The sequence below is a fragment of the Oxyura jamaicensis genome, chromosome 1 (assembly GCF_011077185.1).
Source record: "Oxyura jamaicensis isolate SHBP4307 breed ruddy duck chromosome 1, BPBGC_Ojam_1.0, whole genome shotgun sequence".
Taxonomy (NCBI): Eukaryota; Metazoa; Chordata; class Aves; order Anseriformes; family Anatidae; genus Oxyura; species Oxyura jamaicensis.
This window is the reverse complement of record NC_048893.1, coordinates 26,394,321-26,421,580: the sequence shown is the minus strand read 5'-3', so window position 1 is coordinate 26,421,580 and position 27,260 is coordinate 26,394,321. Positions and strand designations below refer to the sequence as shown.

Here is a 27,260-nt window from a genome sequence, read left to right as displayed (position 1 = left end):
ACATGTAGTACATCCCTTCTGTGCCAACTGTTTTAACTCTGCCAATTTTTTCCAAGCATGCATATGATTACTGCTACATTTTCTGCTAGTAGATCCTAAGCAGGATGACAGATCAATAGGAATAAACATGAAAAATTCACTATTTAAAATTCTACTTGAAGTCCACGTCAGCAGCCTTTAAATCTTGCTTTCTTTACACTTTCTTCTGATCTTTGCTGTTTGTCTTGCACGTACAGAGTCATTTTTATTTTTTTCCTAAAGCTCTTCAGACCAATTCATTTTCCATCACTTCAGCACACATCACAAACAACACTCAAGCCTCCTAGAAAAGCACTGAAAAATACAACTGAAAGGGCCATCAGGTCACCTCATCCATTCCCCTTATCTACTACACCCAACATTCCAGATGGGTGTTGTATAGTAAGATTCATCACAGACAACCTGACATTTCTCAGTGGTAGTGTGCATAAGCTCTAGCATAAACTCAAATGTTACTGTTAACTGATTATTACTATTTGTCACATCAGAAATCACTTCTGTTGATGTTTACATTTATTGTATATTTATATTTGATTTCTATATGTAAGGATATAAATGTAGATAAGTATTAAATTGTATATATATTTTATAAAATATATTTATGAACTTTATAACATGAACACTCTCCTGGCTATTTAATTTTCCTGACAAATATATCTCACCATTAGAAATGGTAAGTGGTTTTCATATGCTATATATTGTGCTTTTAATACAAGGACTTTTTTTTTTTTTTTTTTTTTTTTTACTTTCAACTATCCTAATTATCAGGGTCCACCGACCTCCAAACAATGCTATTCATGTATAAACTATACTTGCTGTCTAACAAGAATTTACAATAGCACATGTCACAACATGAAATTAATAAGCTAAGTTTACCAAAAAGGGATGGCACCTCTTACTGGTAAATGTGATGGCATTTTATTCAATTGAGGAAATTCAAGACAGATCTGAGTCACTCGCATTCACATGATATCCAAGTGCCCACACACAAAAAAATAATATACACAACCTTTTACTCTTGAGAATTTATACCTCAAACGTCTTAGACCTGTGATTTCACTTTGGTTTCACTTTTTGTCAACATAACACTCTGAAAATGAAATTTTACAAACATGGGATCATATCCTCAGACCTGTTTCAGGAGACATTAAGTTATCTCAGCCATTCCAGCAGGGGACTTTTCTTCCATCGGGGACTCCTCACATACTTTTGAGCTAGGATATAGTCTTTATCCTTTTTCCTAAAGCTTAACTCAATGAGAATGAGAAAAGTAAAAACTAAAAGACAAGGATACAGGTAAGTATCTACAAATACACAAATAGCTTCCAATGAATAGGCCAGCATCAAGACACTGAGAAACTGACAAAAAGCCACCTTTCTCATCTCTCTCTGATTCTGTGTCAAAAACAGGTGACAAAATTGAAGAGACAGAAAGGAATCATAGCAGTAAAACAGGAGGGGAGAAAAATGAGTCATTTCTGAAGTCAGTAGTTGAGTTCTCTCTTATTTTCAGTAGGACTGTTCAGAGGAAAAAAAAAAAAAAAAAAAAAAAAAAATAAAAAAGAACATGTTTAAAGTTAGCAGCAGAAATAAATGTGGTAAGAAGGAAAAAAAAATAATCAGATACTCAAGCTGGAGACAATGATAGCGCATTTCAGTGCTTAAAGGAAAAAAAAAAAAAAAAGTCAATGCTAGTACTTAGGCAAGAACAAGATACTGATTTCTAAAATGGCAGAATGATGTGAAAGTGATAGACTGAAAAAAACCCACAAGTTAGCGCAAACATAGCCATTGTCCTTAAGCTCTAGTGCTAAAACAAAACTGTCATGGATGAGTTCTCTATTGCTATCAAGAGCAAAGACAGTGATGTCTAACCAGTAAATAGTTATTCTATTTGAGTTAGAGCATCCACAGCACTGAAAAATCACCATTGATTTCTGCATTTTGTTGAATCATGGAATCATAGCATCATTTAGAAGAGCCCAGGTTAAAAGGGATCTCGAAAGATCATCAGGTCCCTTTCATGGGAAAAGGGAGCCTAGATGAGATTATCTATCTAGCACCCTGTCTGATTGCATCTCAAAAACCTCTGGTGATGAGGAAGCACATGCATGACACTCAGGACCTAGTGAATAGCCTGAGAATTTTGAGAATTATCCCAAAACACATAAAAGTATACATAATAATAACAAAATTGTATTCTGTCAGTAAAGAGAATGACATGCAAAAGACTGGTTAAATGCTTTCCATAAGCAAATTATTTATACCAATATCTATGCAAACTGAGTATAAAATGAAACCAAAATATAATGGCAACATTAAAGTCTGCTTCATGTTAGATAAACCTGTCTTGTGTAAATATACATAGTTTATCGCATTACTAGTTTATCATGTAAGTCAGGCAGCAGCTTTGCATTCAATAAACACTTTTTGCTCTAGATATTGCTACTCGTTATGTCTTTCACCTTTCTATCCTCTCCTTTTATTACCTTATCACCCTACAGCCTTAGTCATTAAGAATCTGACATCTTATCCTTTTACATATGATCAGATAAGCAGAGCAAACTGAGAAACTTTATGTGTTAGACAATGGCAGTTAGATGAAAAAGGGTCACAAAGATCCTGACAATATTGTGTCATTTGGACATGACACAGGGATAATCTTATGGAAAAAGCTACTGACAAAATTTGTGGTCAAGATATCAGAAATTAGTCCAGAGTAAGGGAAAAAAAAAAAAAAAAGAGAGAGAGAGAGAGAGAAAAAAATCATTTTGGAATTTAAATACATGAAATTACGAGAGCTTCTTAAAGATATGGCAAATTTTATTTTTAAATTAGCTTTTTAGCATCTCGTCCTACATAATGTAGGATGTCTCTACCAAGAGGAGAGCTTCTTCAGATAAATGCACAGCCCTTCTTCCTTCTTAGACCAGGAAGAGAAATCTCCTGATCATTGAAGGTAAGTAGAAAAGACAAAATGAGGATTCGTGATACTGCCCACCCAAGAGTACTTTAAAAGTCACAGAGAGCTAGGCATCCTACACTGTATGCATATGTGGATATGTAAGTGTATACTGTGCACATATACTTATATATTGCCTGTATGTGCCTGCACAATTCCAGGCATACGATCTACATCGCAGATGGTGTGACACAGGACTCAGTGCACACACAATGTGCACACGTGCAGAACAAATGCACGCAGCACCTTCTCAGCACTCATCGGACCTCTGAAGCCACGGAACGCACATTTAGAGCTGTCTCCTCCATGGGAAGGCCAAAAAGCCCTGGATGCAATGCCGACTTGTCCTCTATAGAGGCAAAGTCTTCGCTCCTACGTTCCAAGACTCCTTTTCAGAGAAGGAGCTGGCAGAGAAGCACAATTGCACTTTAAGATCAACTGAAAAAGGGCATGCGTGATCTCCTGTTTAAGCATCACATGTTGTGCAATATGTTGAAAAAATATAGATCCCCCTTTTTTATATCTAAAAATACATAGTGACATTTGAAAGGAGGAAGTGTGTTCCAAATATAGATGTGGGAGATTTCAGCATTGTCATCCTGTGCTGCTAAAAGCTTTGATAAAATAACTGAACAACCATTGTTTCATATACACAGAGCCATTACCAGCAACTGAGCACTTACAGGACACTGCATATTTTCCATCCATTCATGGCACGATTTTGATTACTTTACTCAGGCTTAATAGCGCTTTACTTCTTGAGTAAGTCCTCTTATGTCAGTGGTAGCAACCATGCAATATGAATAAATGTATTCTAATACTGGACGTTTATTTTTTTTGTTTGTTTCATTGTGCTTTTATAATGCAAGCAAATATAAACTCCTCCTTCCATTTTTGTGGGTTTATTTTGAACAATTTTTCCTTCAAGGATAAATGGACCAATACAAACACTGATGTATTTTTAGCAAAGTAAAATAATAGAATGGTTCCTTTAAATATTAGTTAAGTCATTAGAAGATAATGATCTACAGATGAATTTAGAAGCTAAGACTTTTCTATTGATTATGATTATTAATTGAGCAAGATGTCTTAAGTGATTTGGAAAATATGAGGAAAGTGACTGCTATTACGAAAGAAAAAATATCTTAGATTTATTTTAGTATTCTGTAATAAATCGCAGAACACACCTTTTTTACATGACATTCAGTTCTACAGACACTTTAGGGGAAGTAGAATATGCACAGGCTCCTTGCCTCCATCAAATCTGTAGCATCTGAATGCCAGTAAAACATCCAGTCTTTATTTTCTATATTTTTTTACAGTTTTAAATATAGTTTGACCAAAGAAGGGATGGAAAAATCAGGACATGGTTACCTCCTCAGTGTCAGATATTTTAAAGAACACACTATCATATTTTTTTCTCTCTCTCTTTCACCTAGCTCCCTTTTTCTTGGCTTGAGAAACCTCTGACAGCTTGTCAGAGAGGAGACTGCTTTCATACTGCCTTGCACCCGGGACAGCTATTCCAATTAGAAACTGAAGTTCTGGATTTGTCACTGTGCTATCCTAAAACTTCTGACCAAAGTCAGCAGCAATGATGTAACTTTATGTTCAATGCCGTTATACCTACATCTTGCAGCTGAGATGTGAAAAGTCAGTGTGCAAGAGTCTATCTGAGTGTGAAATCATTAAGGTTATATCACTTTCTACATCTCTGAAAATTCCACACAAGATTTGCTGTTCTGTATTTCATTAAAATAAAATTAAAAAAAAAAAAATGCAAGCAAGGGCATTAAGCTGTTTTCACTGCCACACATTGAGTTTTACATGGCTGGAAATCTTTCCACCAGAAAAGCTCACTGGAGAAGCATGGCCCTATGGAGAGCACCAGAGCCTGAGCAGGACCAAATCGTCCACTTGCTATTCAGCTGCAGGACAGACTGGACAGCAGGGCAGAGAAAACCACAGCTCCCTCCCTGACACTCTTCCCTTTACCTTCTCGCTGTACCTCCAGTGCTGCACAGCTGGAGCATGGATGAGAAGCTGACTCACACCAGGGCATCAGCCAGCACCAACGAGTGGGTGCTGCACTTGCACATACTATTCTAACAATGATTTTAGCAGCATACATCAAAGAATATGATTCAGCCAAAAAAAAAAAAAAAAAAACACTCTGTCTAAGCATCTCAACCCTGACCTTGCGAAATACTGCAATAGCCACGCAATAAAGGCAGTGCACACAGTATATCACATGCAAAATTTTAGGCTATAATAATGAATTTCACAGCATTTTCATAAAACAAATAAACACTCTGATTATTAGTATTACTCTCCCCTTAACACACTACTTTTTTTATCCCAATAACCTTTAAATTATGATACAAAGTATTTCATGGCAATTAAATGTATTTTCCTCTTCCTTCAAATCAATGATCCCCAACCTGTTCAGAACATCCCTAGGCATCACTGTAACACAAATGCATAAATAAAAATATCTGATTTCTTACAGATTGCCGCAGTGAAGTTAGGCTTCTCTCTATATATTCTTTTTTTTTTTTTTTTTTTTTTTTTAATGGGTTAATACATTACAACCAGCAAAGCATCTGCTTTCTTGTTTCTATTTCCTGAAGAAATATTCTGAAAAATGTTACCTTCAGTAATGCTGCAGGCACATGGTTTGCTGTGTGTATTTTCTGTATTGGCTTTTCAGACACAGAGCATGTTCTCCTTCAGTTCTATATGAGTGACTGTGTCTCCCTTTAGACGAGGTCATGCTATATAAACCAAAGTTGCTTCCTCTTTTTCGCAGAAAGCTCATTCCCCATTTATTAAACAGAAATCTTCATCTGTGACTAATGTAGAAGCATAACTATTTTGACTACTGCCAGCCTCTCAGAGAAATTTCAGGATATTATTTAAAAATAAAAACAATAGATGTTTATAAACTGCTATTCCTCTAACACAATTTTAGTAAAGAGGCCCTGAAAAATAGCAAAGTGACCAACATTTCGTATGGTAAAAAATAAAACACCTACTTAGTCTAATGAATAGCAATACCACTCAATACCAAAAGCTAAACAAAAAGAGTAAAACTGATGACTATTTCCTTGGAATGCTGACTACATTTAGGAAAAAAATAATATGTATAAACATTTTCATATTAATATTATCTTAATTTATGTGCATGATTTATCTCCTTATTCATTCTAAGTGTTCCAGTAAATCGGCACACAGTTTGTTATATGTCACAGGCCATAATATTTTATCGATTTTTTCTGTACAATTGTGAGTATACTTAATCAGGGCTGTGATGGTTGGATGCAGACAATAACATGTGGCTTTTCATTGTTAACACTCCAAAAAAAAAAAAAAAAAAAAAAAAAAATTCCCTGGTCCAACTTTAATTTAATTTGCTGTTGCAATGTATTTTCTTTTATTTTTTGACTGAGTTAGGTGTTATTCTGACAGATTCAGCTTTAAGGAAATTGACTCTGTATGTCAAATCTCATTTCTTCATTAATATTACATTTACTGTACATGAAAATGGCATCTCTGAGTGGAAAAAGTATTGTTCACTTCATAGAGATTTACAAAATATTTTTCTGAGTTCGAGGCAGTCTTTTCCAAAGTTATTATGCATATGGTTCTGTCTTGGACATGATCTCTTTTTCCATATGAAATGTTTTTCCAGACAAAATTTTCAGGACTTTTTTTGCCTTTATTTAGAATTTTAAGATGTACTTCAACTTATTTAAGATGCAGTCAACACTGAATATTTCAGAAATGCATACAAGCATGTAGTTGGTTGGTTGGGAGTAATTTGTACCTATGAGATATGTCTGGCACATTAAAAAAAAATAAAATCTGAATACATTATGGAAGAACCTACCATTTGCAGGGAATTCAGGGAATGTAGGAATATGACTTTTGGGTCATAAAGAACACTACTGCATGCTCGCAAAAAGTGACACGTCAATCCACAAAATCCTCTGCTCAAGTGCTCCTACTCTTCCCTAAATAGGGATCAACAAGTTTTGACATGCCCTTACTAGCAACTTGTGAACCCAAAGGCCACGAGCACAAAACTACAAAGATTAATGAGTCTTTCCTCACATTTTGTTTCTGAATTCTTCACTATAACCAGTCTGTATGCCAATTCTGAGTTTTGCCCGTAACATGCAACAAGCCAATGTGCACACTGATAGTTTGCAAAGTTTCCGTGCTGCTGTCAGGACACAACTGCAGCCCAGCCACTGGCCGTTGAGGACAAGTCTGGGTACCCCCAAGTGTGTGTGAACCACCTGGGTTCCTCCCACCTCCACTGAGGCCACATTCCCATCTTAAAATTAGACATAACAAAATCTGATAGAAGGCGAGTTACCAACCCTCAGGATGTCATTTTAGTTGATTTCCACCCACGCTACCCTTCTCTGTACTCCCACGGTTTCATTAAATTGCCTCACCTGAAATTCCCGGACTAGATACCGGGCTCCCCACCCACGCACACAAAGCTGCACCTCAGTATACCCTTCTGCTTGCAGACTCTTCTGAAGGAACTTCAAAGGAAAACATGCAGAAAAAGTCTCCCTTTTCCATAGTTGAACCTCTTACTCCAAAGTAAGTCCTCATACCACACAAGGTATTATGGGAAGCTGAAGAGTAGGATGTCACTTTTAATAGTGCTTTATCTCTTCTTCTTGGTAATAAATGTAACTGTTCTTTGTGTCCAATCCTTCATTCAGCATCAAAAGCAAAATCTCCTAAACTTTTAGACATGAACACGACTCTTTAGCCCGTAATATTACATAGCATGATGTAACAGGGGTTTGTAGAGCATCCTTTAAGAGCCAAAGCCTGCAATCACTTTGTCTTACTCTAGAACAATTTGTCTCAACATTCAAACTGAAGTAGGAAAAAGGAAATATTACTGGCATTCTACTATCTACTTAGTTATAGGAAGTATTTCTATGCTTCCCTACTCTACTTACTGGCTACTTCCTCTTTGTTCAATATGACTAATTTACAAACTGATAACAACCTAGTTCTTGTTAGAAACTCCCAGGAGGTGCTGTTGCGGCAGATGTTGGAGTTTAACTGCTGAGTCATTGTGTCATCTGATCATACCAAAAAATGACTTCTAAATTTACAGATTTATGTCAAAATTAAATGAAAAATCACAAGCTGGTAATAAAGTTCTTTGCCTTGGATTCATGTTTGCAGATAGCTATTGTAAAACAGAATTAAGGAAAGTTACTGCGTACCTTTTCCAATGGAGTGCCTGAGCTTCCAACCCACCACTCAGTGGGTGTGCTTGTCACCATCACCCTCAGAGTCCTTACACTAAACAATAGCATTTCTTAAAAAGAAAAACAACTCCATACATATAGCCTCAATTGACAAGTCCTCAGCATAGAGAACTCCCATAGGCAGTGCAACACTTTTTGTCAATGATTTCATTAGAGCTCTAGAGAGAGATTAATTTAATTTTAAAAGCTAAACCAAATGCATGACAATAACAGAAGACAGGAGGATGGAAATAAAATAAAATAAAATAAAATAAAATAATTACCAAAGCAAGGAAATGACCAAGGTATTGATGGCCTCTGTATCTCTCAAAATATCAGTAAGAAAAGTGAAACTCAACACAGTTACTACAGGTTGGGTACTACCGCAGGCTGTGTCCTCAGGAAGGAGATGTACAGAGAGGAACCTAGCAGAGGCACCGACCCACCACATCCTATTGCTTCCCCAGCTAAAGAGAGGCAGTGATATAACCTGCAAGAGCTGGGCATTGCCAGTAGTACTTAGCAGTCCACACTGACTATGTTCTTGCCTTATGCGGACTAGTTGTCCCATTCTTTCCCTCAAAAATGAGAATGTAATTTCAGCAATGAAATTAGTATAGGTATAGGCCCAATATTAGTATTAGTGTATTAGTATAGGCCCAGTTTAAGTACCTGTGTCTCATATGTGTTTCTTACCAAAAAGGATGGCTATGTACCACTCCCCAGGATCTCCCCTGATTGCTTGCTATCTGAATACACAAATTATCCAAGCCTAGGAGAAGAAGGAACCAAACTATAAGGGAAGAATTAGTCATTTTGTACTCAGGCAATTCTATTTTTGGTCAACCAAGGAAATGTTTTATGACAAAGGATAAATTATGTCACAAACAAAAAGTTATTTTTTCTTTGTGGTAAATAACTACAACTCATGCTAGAACAGGAACTATAATTATTCCTTTAAAGAAGGAGAGACTGTTGGAGTGAGAGCTATTTAGAGACATACATGTTGTCCTATGCAATTGTATTCATCAGGGTTAATGTATGACAAAGATATTTTTAAATTCCCCTGAAATACTGATTCCTGCAATTTACACAGTTGGAGTATAGCTGCATATAAACCATCTACCCACTGAACCATTAAAATGAGTGTCCAGGTAAAGACATGCAAGAAAAACATTGAAAGAGCGTGAGATTAAATAATACATTTCTAACTCTAGAGTGAGTTCCACAATCCTTTCAACTCTCCGTGTGTATTTAATGCAGGCCTGACTCGGGGAGAATTTGGTAACTTTGCCAGTGACAACCACCACCACTGCTCCCTAACACCACTGTTCTCGAGGGGCACAGCCTGCCATGACAAAGAAGACAGTAAAAATGCTGAGCTCCCTCCTCACTGCAAGTAAAATTCAGCTTGGAGTTCTGGGGTCAGCAGGGAGCAAATGCAGACAGAAACACGTTAGGGACTGGAAGATATTTCAGAACACATCACTGCTGCAGTTTGCATTTCTCCAAGCACCATCAATATCCAACTCTAACCCACATTCAGCCACTAGAGGGAACACGCACATGCTGGAATTACTAACATAGGAAAATCAAGCGCCCACCTTTTCTTAATTGCTTATATTCCTTTTAGAATTCTTTTGTCAAAACTAGCAACAACATAACGTTTCTGAGATGTGTGTTATTGTCATTGAAAGAAAGAAAGTAGAACATTAAGGTTTAAATGAAAGTTACAGATTGGAAATTAATGATCACCTGCAGTTCAACATTTGAAACCCAGTTTTCCCTATTTTCTTTCAGATTTGCAGAAAAGTCTGTCAGTATCATAAAGCTGTTTGCAAGTAAATCTGAGAACTTTCCAATGAAAATAATCTAACAAAAATGCTGTCTCACTAAAGGATCCTTTTTTTGCAGAAATGAAAAATGCATTTAAATTCAGTAAGTTCCCAATTTCAACTTCCGCGGAATTTCTGGGCAGAGGAAAAGTGTGAAACGCAATAAAGGAGAAGCAGTTCTGCACTCCTTTCCAGCTTTCTTGTATTGCAGATGAGAGACTTGTCTAAGAAGCTCTTGGATAAAACAATCTATTCTTCAGAAGCTGTTCCAGTTTGCAGAACCAATTATGCATGCTGATAGAAGCAGGGTTACTTTCCCTTTCCTTATGAGGTGAATATACCACCTAGAGAGATATTTACTATTATAAAATCTCTTTGGAAAACTTCTAAAGTTTCTGGTTTTATTCTACAACAGCACAGGACTCTTTAAGGTCAGAAACTTCTATATAACATAAAATCTTTGCCCCATTCAGGTCCACTCTTCCTCAGAGCTGTCCCAAACAATACTATGTAATGTTTCTTGCTACTTAGAAAAATTCTATTAAGAAAAATACTTCATAAACCCATAAGGTGGCAGCAAACTCCTTTTTAAGCAGGAGTTGAGAACTGGTAACTTATTGTACAAACTGAAAATGTTTTTCAAGTCCTTCAGCACCTTCCCTCCAGCATCCAATTAACATGGGAAGTTTTAATGCAGCAGTAGCATATGAATTTGTGTAATTTAAAATGTATTAGCTTTCACCAGAAACGTCAGATGCTTTGAGAAAAAAACAAATGTTATTTAGATCCTCTGAAAGAAAAAAAAATACTCTCACAATGAAAGGAGAAAATTTGCCACGCTATGAACTGAGTGGTAACATTTTCATTACAAATCATCTGATTTCACAGCTCTGGATATTGAATGAGCAAAACTAACAACACGGCTTATGCAGCAGTTCAATGTGATAAAATTCCCTGCTCCAAGTTTTAATGTTATTGAGCCCTGTACCATTTTAATATTCTGTATCACCAGAAAGCATATATTTGCAAGCAGCATGAAAAATATGTTACTCTTCACAGTCATATTTATTGCTAATAAATTTCTCCATCTGAGGACTGGAGAGGTTCACAGTCAAAAAAGAAAAATCTGCAATGTATATGAAATACTCGCTTTGCTACTACAACTTCTAGGGCTGCAATATATTACCTGTGGTGCTGATAAGTCTGTAACAGTCTGATCTATAAGTCCTGTGCTCTTTTTTAAATCTGCTTGATGCCAGAAATAAGTTTCTTTATGCACAGTTTTTCCCTGATATATTTAATCTTTCTGCATCAAAAACATGTCCAAGCAGAGTAAATGGTACCGTACATTTCTCAAGGATTGCAAAACACAGTTAGGGTTATGGCTAGCCTACTGACCAGGCAGAAATCCCAGACAAGGCTACTTTGCATGTGTATTCCTAATCTCTGGCACACATATAGTTAGCCCGCTAGTTTTGCAAAGTATTTGATTGACTGAATGTACATTGCACAAATAGTCCTATGAATTCAGGACATACCATAGCTGCTGAATCTGTATAAAAGCTAGCCTATGGGACCCAATGTACTTAAGCCACACCAACAAAAAATAATTAAAAAATTAAAAAAATAATTAAAAAAGTCTTGATGACTCTCGCAGCTCATTTCTTCAGTTTTCAAATAAAGATGATTTTTATGCCTGCTACACTGGCAATCCAAGCCTGGAATTTTTCAAAGCAAAACCTTTTTAGCTTTTAAAACATAACAAGAAGGAAGCTGCATACTTCTGAGCTGTCTGAGTCTTCCTTGGGCCTATCATCAAACTATGAGAATGAGCGACTTGGGAAGATCTGTGATGGGAAGGCAGCCACAGGCACTAGATCACACTGCCTTACACCCTGCAGGAATAACAGCTACACGTTTATTTTTAAAATGTCACATTTTCCTTGCCTGTGAAGGAGTGGGGTTGGTTGAATTTGTTGTTTCCTGACTTTCTCACAGGTGTTTCCTATTTCTAGGCCTCTCTTAGTTCAGTTATTACACAGTTCAGAAGGCACTATTTTCCCTATTTCTGCTTCTATGATCACCAAATGTTGCATTTTGTCAGCTGAGATGGAAGAGGTCAATGTGCACTATGCTGATATATAAATTCCCAGTGTCAGGATAATTCTCTGTCCTTCAAGTATAACATTCATTTTGTCTGTTTCATGTATTACTGTGAGCCATCTGTTTTTATGCTCTCCTGATTCCATAAAATCTTATATTACTTTGTCATGATTAATGCACCAATATTAATGACTATACGTTACTTTAAATCAAGAGAAGGAAAAAGAGAAAGAATAAAACAAGTCTCACACCTGCTCATTAAATTAATATGATATCAACTGTGAGCTAAACTTGTCAGCAAATTGAGTGTTTTAGCTGAGAAGATTTATCATCAGAGCTTTTACTTGGAAGAATTGTGACCTTTAGTTAGCGCCATACTTTCTTCTTTGGACTTTGTTCAAGAGCTAAACTAACTTTAACTCTTGGGACAAAGCAAAGTAAGTAGCAAAATGTCTTCTCTGTGTAACATCCTTCAAGCGTTGGAAGACATTCCTGCTCTAACACAGGCATATTTGGGGAATGTTTTAATAAAACCATAAAAAAGATAGTGGTCTAATTCTGAAATGTTTTACATGGTGAATCCAAAAATATTTATACAGTGAATAAGATCAAGGCATGGGAAGACATCTTCATTCAGCATTTACACAACATATTTTAATCAATGACAGAAATACATTTTCTGGTGTCATACGGTTATTAGGATAAACAGACCTTGAAAGCAGCCTAATTAACCCACTGGGCTTCGGCCTGAAGATACACGGCACTAGCATGAGAGCTGTAAATCCAAACTGCTCCCTAATGTCAGTGCAGCTGGCTTGTATCCCTCGGTACGTGTACCTCTCCACTGGAGGGACCGCAGTTTTCACAGGCATTTGGTGCCCTCAGAGCTCAGCACAACTCTCAAGATTGCCATCTTGGGCAATGGAAAACGTGGGCCATTCATACTGCTGTTTCTTCTATCAGCACTTCCCTCATACCTCTCCCTTTTATGACAGAGGTGGTAAAATGCTCTAAGTGGGAGCCAGAAGGCATGGGGCAGCCTCCTGCCAACACCAGACTGAAGTGGGAGGAGAAGCTCAAAGGGTAGCACTTCACTGAAAACAGGTCTGTGGCTTTCAAATGGAAGAAAAAGGGTAGGGGTGAGAGAAGCTGTAAATTGCTGTCTTTCAACACTTTGACTGACCAGCTGGAAAGCCTTGGAGACCAAGGATCAACCATAAATGACTAACTGATGCACACTATGTTATTTGTTTGGTTTTCTGCTTCAAATAATAGTAATAAAATGTAATAGTACTCCACTATTTTGTAAAAGTCAAATGTGAGTTCAATCCCTCAGTATTATATAAAGGAAAAAAATAGTAGTATTGCCATCACTAACTGGCTCAAGCATTGAATGAAACTTGCCACGGGAAAAGGGTTAAGCAAGACCAAGTAGGGCAAGAGGTGAAAAAATCAAAGTCATCAGTGCAAGATGAAACCTGCAGGATGAACTCACTTGTATTATGCCCACATCCAGATAAATCAAAATCCTACTGACTCCAGATTATTTTGGGGTCTTATGAGTAATTTGAACTATTTCATTGGGTTTCTACCTTCAGAAGAGCTTTTAATGTTACTTTCTTCTGAGTTGCTGCAAATAATCTTGCTTTTGATGAAAAGCTGTTAAGAAAATTGCATGCCTAACAATATCTGAGATGGACAAACTAAACAATATTTCTTGGAAATATATTTCATGGTTACTCCCAATTAGAACGTTCATCTATGCAGTCTTCCTGCCACCTTTGTTTGTCTCTCATGTTGATCAGAGGGTCTTCCAAGCTCAGCTATTCTGTGATTCTGTGAAAATGAACTGAACTACACTGGCCTCAAGGCTGCAAACGCTCACCATAGCTAGGGGTGATGTGAAAAGAAAGGGTGTGATTAACTAGATATCAAAGATAAAATGAAATTGCTGTTTCTAAATGATGAATCACGTCATCCTAAGACTGGTGTCTAAGTAAGCCACATGAATCACCCACTAGTAGTATCTATTTCTTTCCATAGACTATAATGCGAGCTTAGAGTGAATAGGTCTGACTCATACATTTAACTCCTACACATCTAAAATTCAATGAGGAAAAGTTCTTCCTTAATAATGAGAGACAATAGTATCTGTCTTCAGAGGGAATAGAAGAAGTTGCAGGCTATCCTACAATCTGCTTTTATGCATTAGTTCTAATAACTGTTGGACAGAATTCTACTGAGCAATGACCTGTGGTAAAAGGGGGTACTACTGTTGTACCACATGCATCTTCTGTTGGTAGCTCTTTTCTTCTTGGTAGCTGCGGTTTAATCCTTTATTTGTTTATTCCAGTTTGGCGTTTATTCTGGTATCTATTCTTCCTGAATTCAAACTGCTGCTTCTTGTAGCTTCTAGGGGCATCTGCAGATAATAGCATCTGGCTCACTGAGGGGTTTTTTAGGCTGTATCTTGATTAAAAATCAACTGCCTCCTTACTCATTAGTTTCCTACTAATTAGGGAACAATCTGTTGTTCATCCACTGTGGAGACAGATTAAGCTGGTAAATGTGAATGCAGCAGAGTTTGGTAGTTAGTAGGGCAGCTTGTTTGGGTAGGGTTTTAAAAACTGCTCCAGGTGATGTGGGACTGTGCAGCAATGAGTGTGGTGTGCCATGGGGTGCAGTCTCTCATACCAGCTGGAGAAAGACCCCTCACACATAAGAGACTTCACCCCTAATGGCAATCTGGAGGGAATATATTGTGGCCAGAGGACAAGATGCAGGGATTCTCTGGGCTGCGGTTATTGCTGACTTCATCTGTGGGAGCTGTGTTCTTGAGGCCACCAAAGGGGTTGTAGGGTGAGGTAATTGAATGCACACCTTCATGGCTGAGAAAGAGGATAATGGCAGGGTCTTCCCAGACACCTTACAGAGGCAAGAGCCTGAGCCACACAATGAAGGGAAGAAGCATGGCATAAGGCTATGCTTCAAACAACAGCAGGTTAGAGAGTGACGAGTGAGAACCAGCCCTGCAGCCCCCAAGGTCAGTGCAGGAGGGCAGGAGGTGCTCCAGGCACACAGCAGCAGTTCCCCTGCGGCCTGTGGAGAGGCCCCTGGTGCAGCAGGCTGTCCCCCTGCAGCCCATGGGTCCCACATGGAGCAGATCTCCACGCTGCAGCCCATGGAGGAGCCCCCGGTGGAGCAGGTGGATGTGGCCTGGAGGAGGCTGCGGCCCATGGAGAGCCCCCGCAGGAGCAGGCCCCGGGCTGGAGCTGCAGCCCGTGGAGAGGAGCCCACGCAGGAGCAGGGGGTCTGGGGGGAGCTGCTGCCCGTGGGGGGGGGCGTGCTGGAGCAGTTTCCTCCTGGGGGATGGACCCCATGGTACGGAGCCATGTGGGAGCAGTTCTTGAAGTGCTGCTGCCTGTGGGCAGCTCCCGCAGGCTCAGCTGGGGAAGGATGGCATCCCATGGGAGGGACCCCACGGGGAGCAGGGGCAGAGAGTGACCGTGAAGGAGCAGCAGAGATGAAGCGTTAGGGACTGACCGCAGCCCCCATTGCCCGTTCCCCTGCACCACTCAGGGGGGAGAAGGTAGAAGAGGGTGGATGGGGGAAGGTGTTTTTAGTCTTGGGTGTGGGAGTGAGAGAGTGGCTGTGGGCTCAGCTGCCCAGCTGAGTAAAACCACCACAGTGAGCACTAAGAAGAAATGGTTGATGATAATGGCTGCTCTTTAGGTGAAGGAGCAGTTTTTAATGTGTGGAGCTCTTCTCTCAACAGGTGGCAGACCGGGTGAGGGCTTGTGGGTCAGGGTCAGAGACCACTGTGTGTGACACTACATTGAAAGGCTGTCAATCATACCACCTGACTGGGGCGAGGAATGAGTCATTTTATAAACAACTTGAGGAAGTCTCTAGATCACAGACTGGCTTTTATGGGGGACTTTATCTTACCTGACATTCACTGAAGGGGCAACACAGCAAGATAACAACCTAGGAGTTATCTAGAGGGTGTCAAGGAGTTCTTCCCATGAATGTTAGGTGTGCCAACCGTACTCATGGATAAGAAAAACCTGTTGGCAAGCCGATAATTAATGGCAGCCTTGGCTGTAGTGACCAGGAAACTGTGGAATTCAAGATCCGAAGGGGAAGGAGAATGGCAAGTATACAGCTCCCATCTTCAAGAGAGCAAGCCTTGCCTTATTCAAGGAATTTGTAGATAGGATTCCATGGAAGGCAGTTCTTAAAGGAAAAGGAGTTCAAGAATGCTGGCAGGTCCTTAAGGGCAGTCTCCCCAAAGTGCAAGAACAGTCTAATTTGATATTCAGGAGAATGAGCAGATGTATCAAGGGACCAGGTTTGACTCAACAGTGAATACACAACTAAGCTCCAGTGTAAAAATGCAGTATACAGAAGGTAGAAGCAAGGACTAGGCTAACAAACAGAACACAGAAACAATGCCCAGGCCATGAAAGGACTGTAAGATAGTATCTTATTTACCTCAGTCTTCACCACCAGGTCTCTGGTCTTTCTGCTTAGAGACAGGATTCAAAAAGGGAACAATGAGTAGTGGAAGGGAACTGAGTCAAGAAATATTGAACCATACAAAGCTGTGAGATCAGATCACATGCATCTGATTGCTTGCCAGCATCACTGTGAGGCTGCTCCACACCACCTCCAGAAGAAAGGAATCAGGAGAAGTCCTGATAACTGGAGAAAGACAAGTTCACATTCATCATAAAATCTTGTTGATCTGAGGAACAAAAATCTGGTCAGCCATGATTTAGTCCCTGGAAAGACTGGGATTTGAAAATGGAATGGCTTATTTTTGGAAGCCATTTCTGGGCACAGGAAGGTAAAGAAGGTGATTGAGAATAGCCAACATGGATATGTGAAGGGTATATAATGGTTAAAAAATCCAGTGCCAAATGCAAAATGTGATGAAATGACAACATCTGTGGATGTGGGGAGGACAGTGGATGTTATCTACCCTAACTTAGCAAGATTTTGAGAAGATCTCCCAGAGCATTCTTGTATCTTTGCTGGGATGTTATGGTATAGGTAGATGAACTACTAGATGGGTTAAAATATGTCTGGATCTACAGGCTAACAGAGTACTGGGCTGTAAAAACAGTATTGAAGCCACTAAATAAAGTGAAGTGATTCATCCTCTCAAGCAGGCAGTCGTAAGATTGTTTCTGGAGTGCTGCATCCACTTGGAGGCCCCTCAGTACAAGAAAAGGCATTCATCAACCGGAGTGAGTTCAGCAAAGAGCTACCAAGCTGGTTGGAGGCTGGAGTACTTGCCCCGTTAGGAGAGGCTGGGGAAGCTGAGTTTGCTCAGCTTGTTGAGAAGAGTCAGTTTCAGGAGACCTTAGAGACTACCAAGAGAACAGAACCAGGCCCTTTACTAAGGTGCACAGTGGGAATATGAGAATGCACCCATAAATTGGAATATGGATGTCCTGATTTCATACAAGAAACATTTTTCACTGTAACTGAGCACTGGAGCAGACTGCCCAAAGAGGTTGCATAAACTCCATCCTTGCAGGTTTTAACTACGCAAGACTACAAAGCCCTCAGCAACACAATCTAAGTGTTGATCTTGCTCTGAGCAGATTGGAGTAGATGACCACCCTTCAAATCTGAACAATTCTGTGAATATTTTTCCTCTCCACTGGCTGTATGTAATTGACACATCATGGGTAACTGTGAATGACAGAGGACATAAAGAAGAACGGAGAGGATCCCATTACCATCCATGCAGGAGCTACACTGCAAATAGTATCTGCCCTTCCAAATTCAATTCTTATTTCTCTTTGTTGGTGAGAGCCTTTAAAATGTTTACCAAAAATAGCCTTTTGAGACAAGTAGCACTTTTGCTTCACTGACCCATGAAGTACCATGAGGTTAAAAAATATTTTATTTTCAAAGTAGAAAGTAGGTGCATGCTATACTATATGAAAATGGGCTTTACAATTTAAATCATAATTATATCTGAGGCTAATTCAAAATCTCTGGCATTTTATAATGATAATCCAAAGATGTGAAAGTCTATAAAGCAACTAAAGCATTCTCAGACTTCACAATAAGACTACTTTTAGCATAATCATAGTAATTAAGACCCTGCTATTAATAACTTTCATTTCAGATTAACAAGCCACTTATGTAGTACAATATAAAGAGGATTCTAATTACAGTGACAACATTGTGATTTTTGAAAACTGCTTAATAATGTGTGATAAGTGACTGCCAACTTGCATTAAGCTGTTTTACGAATCCTGCATAGACTTGATGTTTGATAATCCTGTTTTGAAGACAGGATTTGAATTGCAAATTAAATTCAAAGGCAAATGCAGAATTCTTCTGCCAGAAAGGGTACAATCTTTATTTGTAGTGCTGAGCAGACCTATAAAAGCACAGCAGCACTTGATAAATCAAGTCTGTAATTTTTTGTTATTTGATGTAGCTGTCTGTCTGATTCAAAGAATGCTGACAACAGTAATACTTCTGTTAATAATCCGAGTGGATCAAAATCTCAAGTGAACTCTCTAGTTTAAACAAGGCACCCACTTAACAGGAAAGATAAACTAGTTCAGAAGAAATAAATAGATACAAGTTTTTTGACTTATCTAACATCATTGCATTGTGAAATGTTGGAACTGAATCTACTTGATTACTCCAGTCATGCATCTATTAAAATATGAAACAAGTGGAAAAATATGAAATAAGTGGTACTTATGAAGTTACCACTTTACTGCATATGAAGCTCTTGGATTCTCGAATGATTTTTTTCAAATGTTGTATGGGCTAAGGAAGAGTTATTTTTCTCATTTTACATATGAATAGTGAAATACAGAAACTGCAGATTAAAAAAAAAAATCAGTAAGATTTAAGGAACATTAACTGAGAGGTGTTTTTGTTGGTGGTGGTAGTTTTGTTTTGTTTTGTTTTGTTTTCTGAAATATTTATCTCCAAAATGACATTTAGAGTCATTAAACCATTCCAATTTATTGAGCCTAAAGTGAGTGAATACTGAGCTAAACGGTAGTGACAAAGTTTCAGACTGAGCTACCAAATTCTGACAAGTTTTTGTGGTTATTATATTACAATATGTCCAAGTTATAATCAAATTCACCTATTCTTTACAAAATACGAAAAGAGACAACCCAGACTTACTTTCTGCAAAAAATCACATATTTCTTGCAAAGATTAGAAACAAAAGGTTTATAGTTTGCTGCAGTTCTGGGAGAATAATTTACTTAGCACAAATGCAGTTTTACTTGACCTGATTGCATTTGTGAAGTTGGGCTGAACTTGAAAAATAGCTTTTATTAATTTAAATACAATACCAAAAAAGAAGGGGAGGGGGGACAGGTGACATGACACATATTCACAAAGGACAGTTTAAATATATATATATAAATAAATAAAAATAAAAAACAGCAAAGAAGGGTTTATTTTTCTTCCCCAACATTATCATCAACTGCACAATAAAGATGCCTGGGATACAGAAATTGCCCAGTTCATAGATTCTAAACGTGGCTACACTAGCATCTATCCTACCTTAAATGGAATGGATAATTATCCAGAACCAGGCGCTAGTTCTTCACAGCAGGGATTTTGCATAAAAAGGCATATATCTAAATAAAGGTATGTTTTTTATCAAAGCTGTTCTGCTCAGGTCAGAGTATTTTATGAACATACTTGGTGAGACAGAATGATTCCTTACTTTATAGGTTAAGGAGTTTTGTGGGAGAGTCAGTATAAAAAGACAAAGTACTAGACAAGGATCTCCCATAGTTCCACAGTTGGATGCCCTAACCACGAGACTATCCAAGAGGAGATCAGCACATGCACTTCACTTGGTTGCTGAATATAGCCATTAACTTCTATTCAAAATGCCTCCAAAAAGGGGCCTTTATCTGTCAGTATAAAATTCCAGAGTAGCAGGGACAAGAGTTTCTAATTCTAACAAAAGACAATAAAATATTCACCAGAATTCATGTTTTAGGAAACACCTGAATTATCTGGCATTAACAATAAATTGACTTTTCTCTCCCCTCTATTGTTCCACCTCCACAAGCATATCAAACAAAAAAGAAACAACAATAATCAAATAAAAGACATATCCTGGGTAGGATGCGAGGCAAAGAAGCTTTCATCTCAAATATGGCAAAGTTGATGTCTGACAAAGTTACAAGAAACTGAAAATAGACTCTACCAGAAAGTGTTGGACAGCCTTGGCTATCCAATTCTATAATTTGTCATTCATGGAAAAATGAGCAAAGAAAGAAAGGAAAGGAAAAACATTGGGAAGTAGACGTGTACACGGGGACACCGACTGCTGACTTTCTTTCCCTGTGTTCCTTTTTGTATATATTCCCTTAGTAACAGATAAATACAAGATGCTATCAAGCAATATTAAAATACCTTTTTTTGAGAAAGGAAGGCAAAACATGGATGAGAAAGGTAAACTAAGACTTCAGTCACTCCATATAAGGGAATGGGAGGAAGATGTAAAGCTAATCACGTAGCAGCGAAGGGTAAGAGAAAACAGACATGGAAAAAATAGAATGAAATTATATGAAAAGCTTTAATCTGATGAACCATATTGTTTGTACTGTTTCTTTTTATTAATGTCTTGTGAATCCTTTACCAGTAAAGGAATACAGCTGATATATAAAACAGCTGCCAGAAATTCTGCTGCAATTTTTCATGCCTACCCTTCATACAGAAAAGAAGAAATACACCATATGGACAATGAAGAAGTGAAAACACAAAGTGAGATATAATTTCAACAACTTCTGCTTTTTTCAGCATTTCAGCATCATGTTTTATCCAGTATCTTTGAGACAGCAGTATCTCCACTGTTCATTAGAACCAGATGCTTTATCCATTGAATACATTTATCTTGTTTTAGTGATTTGAAGTGGCTACACAAGGAATCAGCAAAGCACCAGAGGTGGCACAAGGAAGGTCATGAAACTGTGCAGAGGAGGCAGAAGAGGTAGGAAATGGAACTACTGCTTTAGTCAGAATTGGCTGTCAGATATGATCAGTTTCCTCTCTAATTGTTCCTTAGGTATATCTGTATCTTTACTGAATTTTCTTTGTAAACACATGAAAATATTTTTTGTTCTCCCCAAAACACACTGTTGTTAACTGCATGTAAACTGATACGCTATTTGAAGTCACTAGGATTACATGGGGAAATGCTCGCCACTGATGAATTATTAATCTTAACTGGCATTCCCATCAAATGGATTAGGGGGACTAAACTTGTATTTAAATAGAGGTAGCAAGTGCTAGACCAATAGCAAACATATTATCATATGACACCACTTAAGTTGGAAAAAAGACTCAAGTGTTGCACACAATTCTTCAGACTGGAAAAGATGGAAAAGAGAGAAAAAAAAGAGAGAGATAAGCAGGAAAAAAAAAAAAAGAGAGAGAGAGAGAGAGAGAGAAACTTTCTGAAAATTCTGAAAATTAACTTCCTGTAATTTTAGATTATTGTCCTAACTTTAATTTTTCTTGCTGTGCACCATACATATCATCAGAAACCAGAAATCATTTCTACTGAGACTAGTCCTTTGACAAGCTGTAAGTTACTGTGTAAGATCTTGAATGGGTAAGGTCACAAACAGGTACCTCTTTTGTTAATCTAAGAGTGGTTTTGATCAGTGTCAGAAAAAGCAAGAGCATCTGATCTATCAAAGTGGCAGTCTGGCGATACACAACCCTAATGGCAACCTCCAACTACTTAAGAGAAAAACTTCTGCTTGCAGAGCCAAGCCTGAAGGTTTTTCTATGTCTAAAAAAGGAGCCTGGCATGCAGGAAAGCTGATGCACAGTGCCCGTTTCCTGAGTCTTAACAGGCTTGCTTCTCTCAGATGTGGGTGGCAAGTATCATAACAGACTGTAATTATGAACGGATACATAAAGAATTCAATTACCTATTAATGTTCCTTGGCATTTGTAGTCATAAAAGCATGATGTCACATACCGTAACTACTTGCTTTCAATAGTGTTAGAGATCATCTCTGCAAGCCTCTGTTGAAATTATTAAATATACATTATAGCAAAAGAGTCACTATGTTTCTATCCAGCTGATAGTTATGTTATCCCTTTTTAGACATTATATACAATCTTTATGTAAATTATTACTAATGGAAAATCTGAGAACTGCAGAACGTTTGCTGGAGTTCTGTTGCAAGGGAAAGGAGCCAAACAAGTGCTCATAATATTATTTTGTTAGTAGAGCTGTACAGGAAATTATTTCCCATCCTTTTTTTGTTGTTGTTGTTTTGAGAGAGAGAGAGAGAGATTAAAAATTTTCTGGCATTGCAATGAAATTAAACCAAAAATGTTCAAAGTGAGAAATTTGACAGAAGCATCCTTTGCCCTTTACTGAACTAACTACCCCCACAGTCAAAGCATTCACCATGGTTACATTCTTCTAGTCAAAGCCAGCCAGAGCAGGATCAGATATTGGTCCTTTGTAACTCATGTAAATACCTCAATCATAGGTAAAACAGAAATTTTCATCCTGTGTTTTCTCACTATGATCAGAAATTTCACTCTTAGTGTTTTATTTGTTTTATTCTTGCAGAAAGTTTTGATTTCAAAGAAAAGGCCTGATCTTATGGAGAAAAAATGTTTGGCAGAAAAATTCTGCCTAATTCTAGTTTCCAAGTTTTTCTACTGAATGTTAAGAGACCTTCGACATATTTTAAACAACTATAAAGGGTTAAAGGAATTGATGGAGGTAGGATCAACATAACTTCGAGACAAACGTCAATATTTTTTGGATCACTCTGCAGATGGAAAACACAGGTGTCTAAACAGCTGTTGCAGATCAAAGTGAAATATTAGAATCTATCAGGAATCATAATAAGGAAACCACAGAAGCATCTACAATAACAGAATTCCTTTCTGATATTTCTTCTCATCTTTAGATGGGACAGATAACATCTCTCAGCACTGTCAGAAACCAAAACACAGAATCACAGAATAGTTGAGGCTGGAAGGGGCCTCTGGAGGCCACCTGCTTAAGAAAGGTCACATTACCCAGGATCATGTCCAGATGGCTTTTGAATATCTCCAAGTAGGGAAACTTCACAACCTCTTTGGGCAACTCATGATAGTGCTCCATCACTAGCACAGTAAAAAAAAAAAAGTTTCCTAATGTCTGATGGAAACTCCTGTGTTTGTTTGCACCCACTGCCTCTTGTTCCAATACTGGCACCACGGAAAAGAACCTGACTCCATCTTTCTTACACTGTCCCTTCTACTATTTATAAACATTGATGATATTCCCCCTGAACCTTCCCTTCTCCAGGTTGGATCCCCCCCACTCTCTCAGCCCTTCCTCAAAGGTGAGGTGCTACAGTCCCTTGATCAATGTTGTGGCCCTTCACTGGACTCTCTTCAGTATGTCTGTACCTCTCTCATATTGAGAAGCCCAGAACCAGACACAGTATTCCAGGTGTGGCCTCACAAGTGCTGAGGACAGGGGAAGGATAACCTCTCTCAACCTGCTGGCAATACACCTCCTAATGTAGCCCAGATACCATTAGCTTTCTTTGAGGCAAAGGCACTCGGCTGGCTCATGCTCAGCTTGGCATTCACCAGGATTCCCAGGTCTTTTTCTGCAAAGTCACTTTCCAGCTGAGTGGCCCCCAGCATGTACTAGCGCCTGGGGTTGCTCCTCCCATGTGCAGGACTTTGCACTTCCCCTTGTTGAACTTCATGAGGTTCTTGTTAGACGTTTCTCCAGCCTGTCAAGGTTGCTCTGCACTACCCTCTGGTATATCAGCCACTCCACATAGTTTTCTGTCATCTGCATACTAGCTGAGGGTAAATTCTGTCCCATCATCCATTACTGAATCTGCTGAACAGGATTAGACCCAGTATTGACCCGAGTTATACTGCCTCCAACTAGACTTCATTCCACTTATCAGCACTTTCTGGGCCTGTTTTACAGCAGGAGATGCTGGTCCATTATGATCCATGTAAGAAAGACACTCAGATTCTGTAAAGTATAATTTAAACTCACGTTTTTATGGCTAGCACTAGAAGAAGAGAATATCATAGACAATCTTATATCCTTTTTGAGCCAGGAGCCCCAAACAGTGTAGCATTGAAGGTCACGCTGTACGTGCAGCATGGCACAGCACAGCCTGGGCCTACTCAGGTTAATTGTTATGTGGATCACTAACTCCTCCATGTTCTGTGAATGATCTTCTGGTAAGGATCACTACAGGGCTCAGCTGTTCAGCCAGTTTTCAGTCCACCTCACTGACTGCTCGTCCGGCTCATAATCCAACAGTTTCTCTACTAGTATCTTATGGGATACAGAGTTGAAAGCCTTACTAAAGTCTAGGTAGACAAGATCTACTGCTCTCACCTGCCAAGCCAGTCATCTCATCGTTGATTATCAGACTGGTCAAGCATGACTTCCCCGTGGTGAATCCATACTGACTACCCATCACCTTCTTGTATTTCATGTGCCTGGATATGCTTTCCAGGTTCAGCTGCTCCATCACCTTCCCTGGGATGAGGCTGACTGGCCTGTAGTTGCCTGGGTCCTCCTGGTTGCCTTTTTTGAAGATAGGAGTGATATTTGCTCTCCTCCGGTCTTTGGGCACCCCTCCCAGTTGCCATGGTTGCTCAGGGATTATTGAGCGTGGCCTCACAATGACATCTGCCAATGCCCTCAGCACTCATGGATTCAACCTATCAGGGCTTGTAGACTTATGTTATGTCCAGTTTACTTAAGTATTCCCTGACCTGATCCTCTGCCACCAAGGGTACATCTTCCTTTCTCACACTGGTTTCTGGACCTTGGGATTTCCAAAGTCTGGTCTTAATAGTAAAGACTGAGGCAAAGGGAACATTCAGTATCTCATCGTTTTGCATACCCAACCAGTTGCTTTTGACATCCTTTGCCAGTTTCAACTCCTCACTTAGTAGTTTTCTGACACTGGATTTATAATTTATTTATAACATAATTTATGATACATTTTGAGTAAGTTGTTGGAATTTTTTTTTGTCTAAGTAGATTTACTTCAATTAGAGATTTATTAACATGGGAACCTTCTTCAGGTTGGCATGTTTGTAACTGCTGATTTTGTGACTGGGACTAAAGAGCAGAGTTGGATTAAAGACTTAGCTCCATTCTCCACTACATAATTCCTGAGTTATATCCAGTAAAGGACTTTAGAAGCCTAAAAGGTATACACTATAGTGCCTTGATTCTGTGCTAGGGTACCTAAAGTACATAGAGGTCATGAAGCAGTTCCATAATCCAAAACAGACTGAAAACTATAAAGTGTAGCAAGCAAGAAAGGAATTTGTCAGTAAGCAGCTGCCTCCCATTTTATCTTAACCACCTATACTTGGTAAAAAACATCTCTGCATGTTGGGAAATAGAGCCAGTAACCTCCTCCTACCCTAGTTTTTTTTTTTTTTTTTTCAAAGAACAAAGTACAGTTAATTCTTTCCTTTTAAAAGAGATTTTTCTTTTACTGTTTTCTCCCCTCCCCTTCTCTTCCTGCCTCTAACATTGTTTATGAAGTGGAAGAACCAGGTTTAAGTTCCTCTTCTTACCGAAGAAGTCTTTGTCTTTTCCAGCAAGTGCCATGATCAAGAAGCTACAGCATATTTGCTATCATTTTGTTTTGCCATTGTTTCAAGAACTGAAGAATCACAGGGACAGACAAGGAGAACAAGAAAGAGCATGACTGTAGCCCATGTTAAGGGTTCTTTGGATAGTAAGTCCTCCTCTCCTGTAAAACTATCTCTGTACAACTGCATACCCACTAACTTAGAGAAATATAGTACTTTTTCACTAATTCAGTGGACCACTTCTCTTCTGTACAATAGCACTACTTCGTTATCTACTCCTCTAATACACTTCATCTAACTGGCCAAAGTCTGGTAGCTAGGCTACTGTCCTAACAGATGAAGTCTGCAATTTGAATCCCTACCAGGTTGAGGAAAGCTGACAACTTCATACTCGAACTTGGGGGCAGGTTCACTATCTACCAGGCCATTACAGAAAAAGTGGGACAGAGGCTTTTCTCACTCTTTAAAGAAAGCAATAGCTGTTACTGCATTTTTTGAGGATCTTCAATCTGTCTTTTCTTTTATACATTGTCTTAGACTTTCTAAAAGATTAAGCCTCTCTAACATATTAAATATAATGAAAGTTTGTCTGTAGATCTTGAGCAGACTAAGTATGACATATCAAGTTATCCAATCACTATTAATATTCAGAGAATCTCAAACGTAGGTAAGCAACAAGTAAAACAATTAAGATTAAATGGAGACCTAAGAATGTGCTTAGCTGGGAAGCAGACAGTCAGGGGGCAGAGATTTGCAACTTTTGATTTAGACACCCAAATGCCATTCTAGTTGTGGATTTTTTTGGATCTACCCCAAGGCATTACACATAACATTCCCTTGTTTTATTCAAATGGGTACAAAAAGGTAAATGTTATCCCTTTCTCAAGCAGAAATGTTTTTTGAAAACTAAATTAGTGTATTAAGCCACTTTGAGGCTAGACAGACTCCTATATTTATATTACACTTAAGATTATACTTACAAAAAATCTTAAAAGCACACAGTGTCATCAGTTATAATGCCTGAAGCACTGAGTAAACAGTGCAGCTAGAAGAATTTAGCTGGAAGCTAGTCTGTTACATTTGCTTCAAGGTTTAAACAAAAGAACTGTTTATGAAATAACAGCTTTCCTAGAAACAAATATTATGCATTGCTAAGTTATTGTGATATCATCCTTCTTCTCATTCAAGGATGAATTTATACATCATCTATATAATCTACCAACCTAATGTCTGAAGATATATAGCTATTCCGAATGCATTTAACATCATGGCATTTGCAACCAAAATTGTAAAAACAAGAAAAGAGTCAAATTGTCCATTTTCGTTACTCTGTGTTCTCCAAAGCATGTATGGTAGAACTATCAGCTTTTTCCCTGCTTCTGTCTGTTGTCTCTGTGAACTTTATTGTGT

At 38.5% G+C, this 27,260-nt stretch overlaps 1 protein-coding gene across 3 annotated transcripts in view; it reads right to left on the bottom strand.

The window, feature by feature from the left end:
- The window catches only part of TFEC (transcription factor EC), a 138,095-nt gene extending 132,360 nt beyond the window's left edge, over positions 1-5,735 (bottom strand). For all 3 annotated transcript variants that reach the window (XM_035311247.1, XM_035311253.1, XM_035311260.1), the window contains exon 1: positions 5,653-5,735. The gene's annotated coding sequence lies outside the window, so the exon portion shown is untranslated. The remainder of the gene's footprint in view (positions 1-5,652) is intronic.
- Between the last annotated feature and the right edge of the window lie 21,525 nt (positions 5,736-27,260).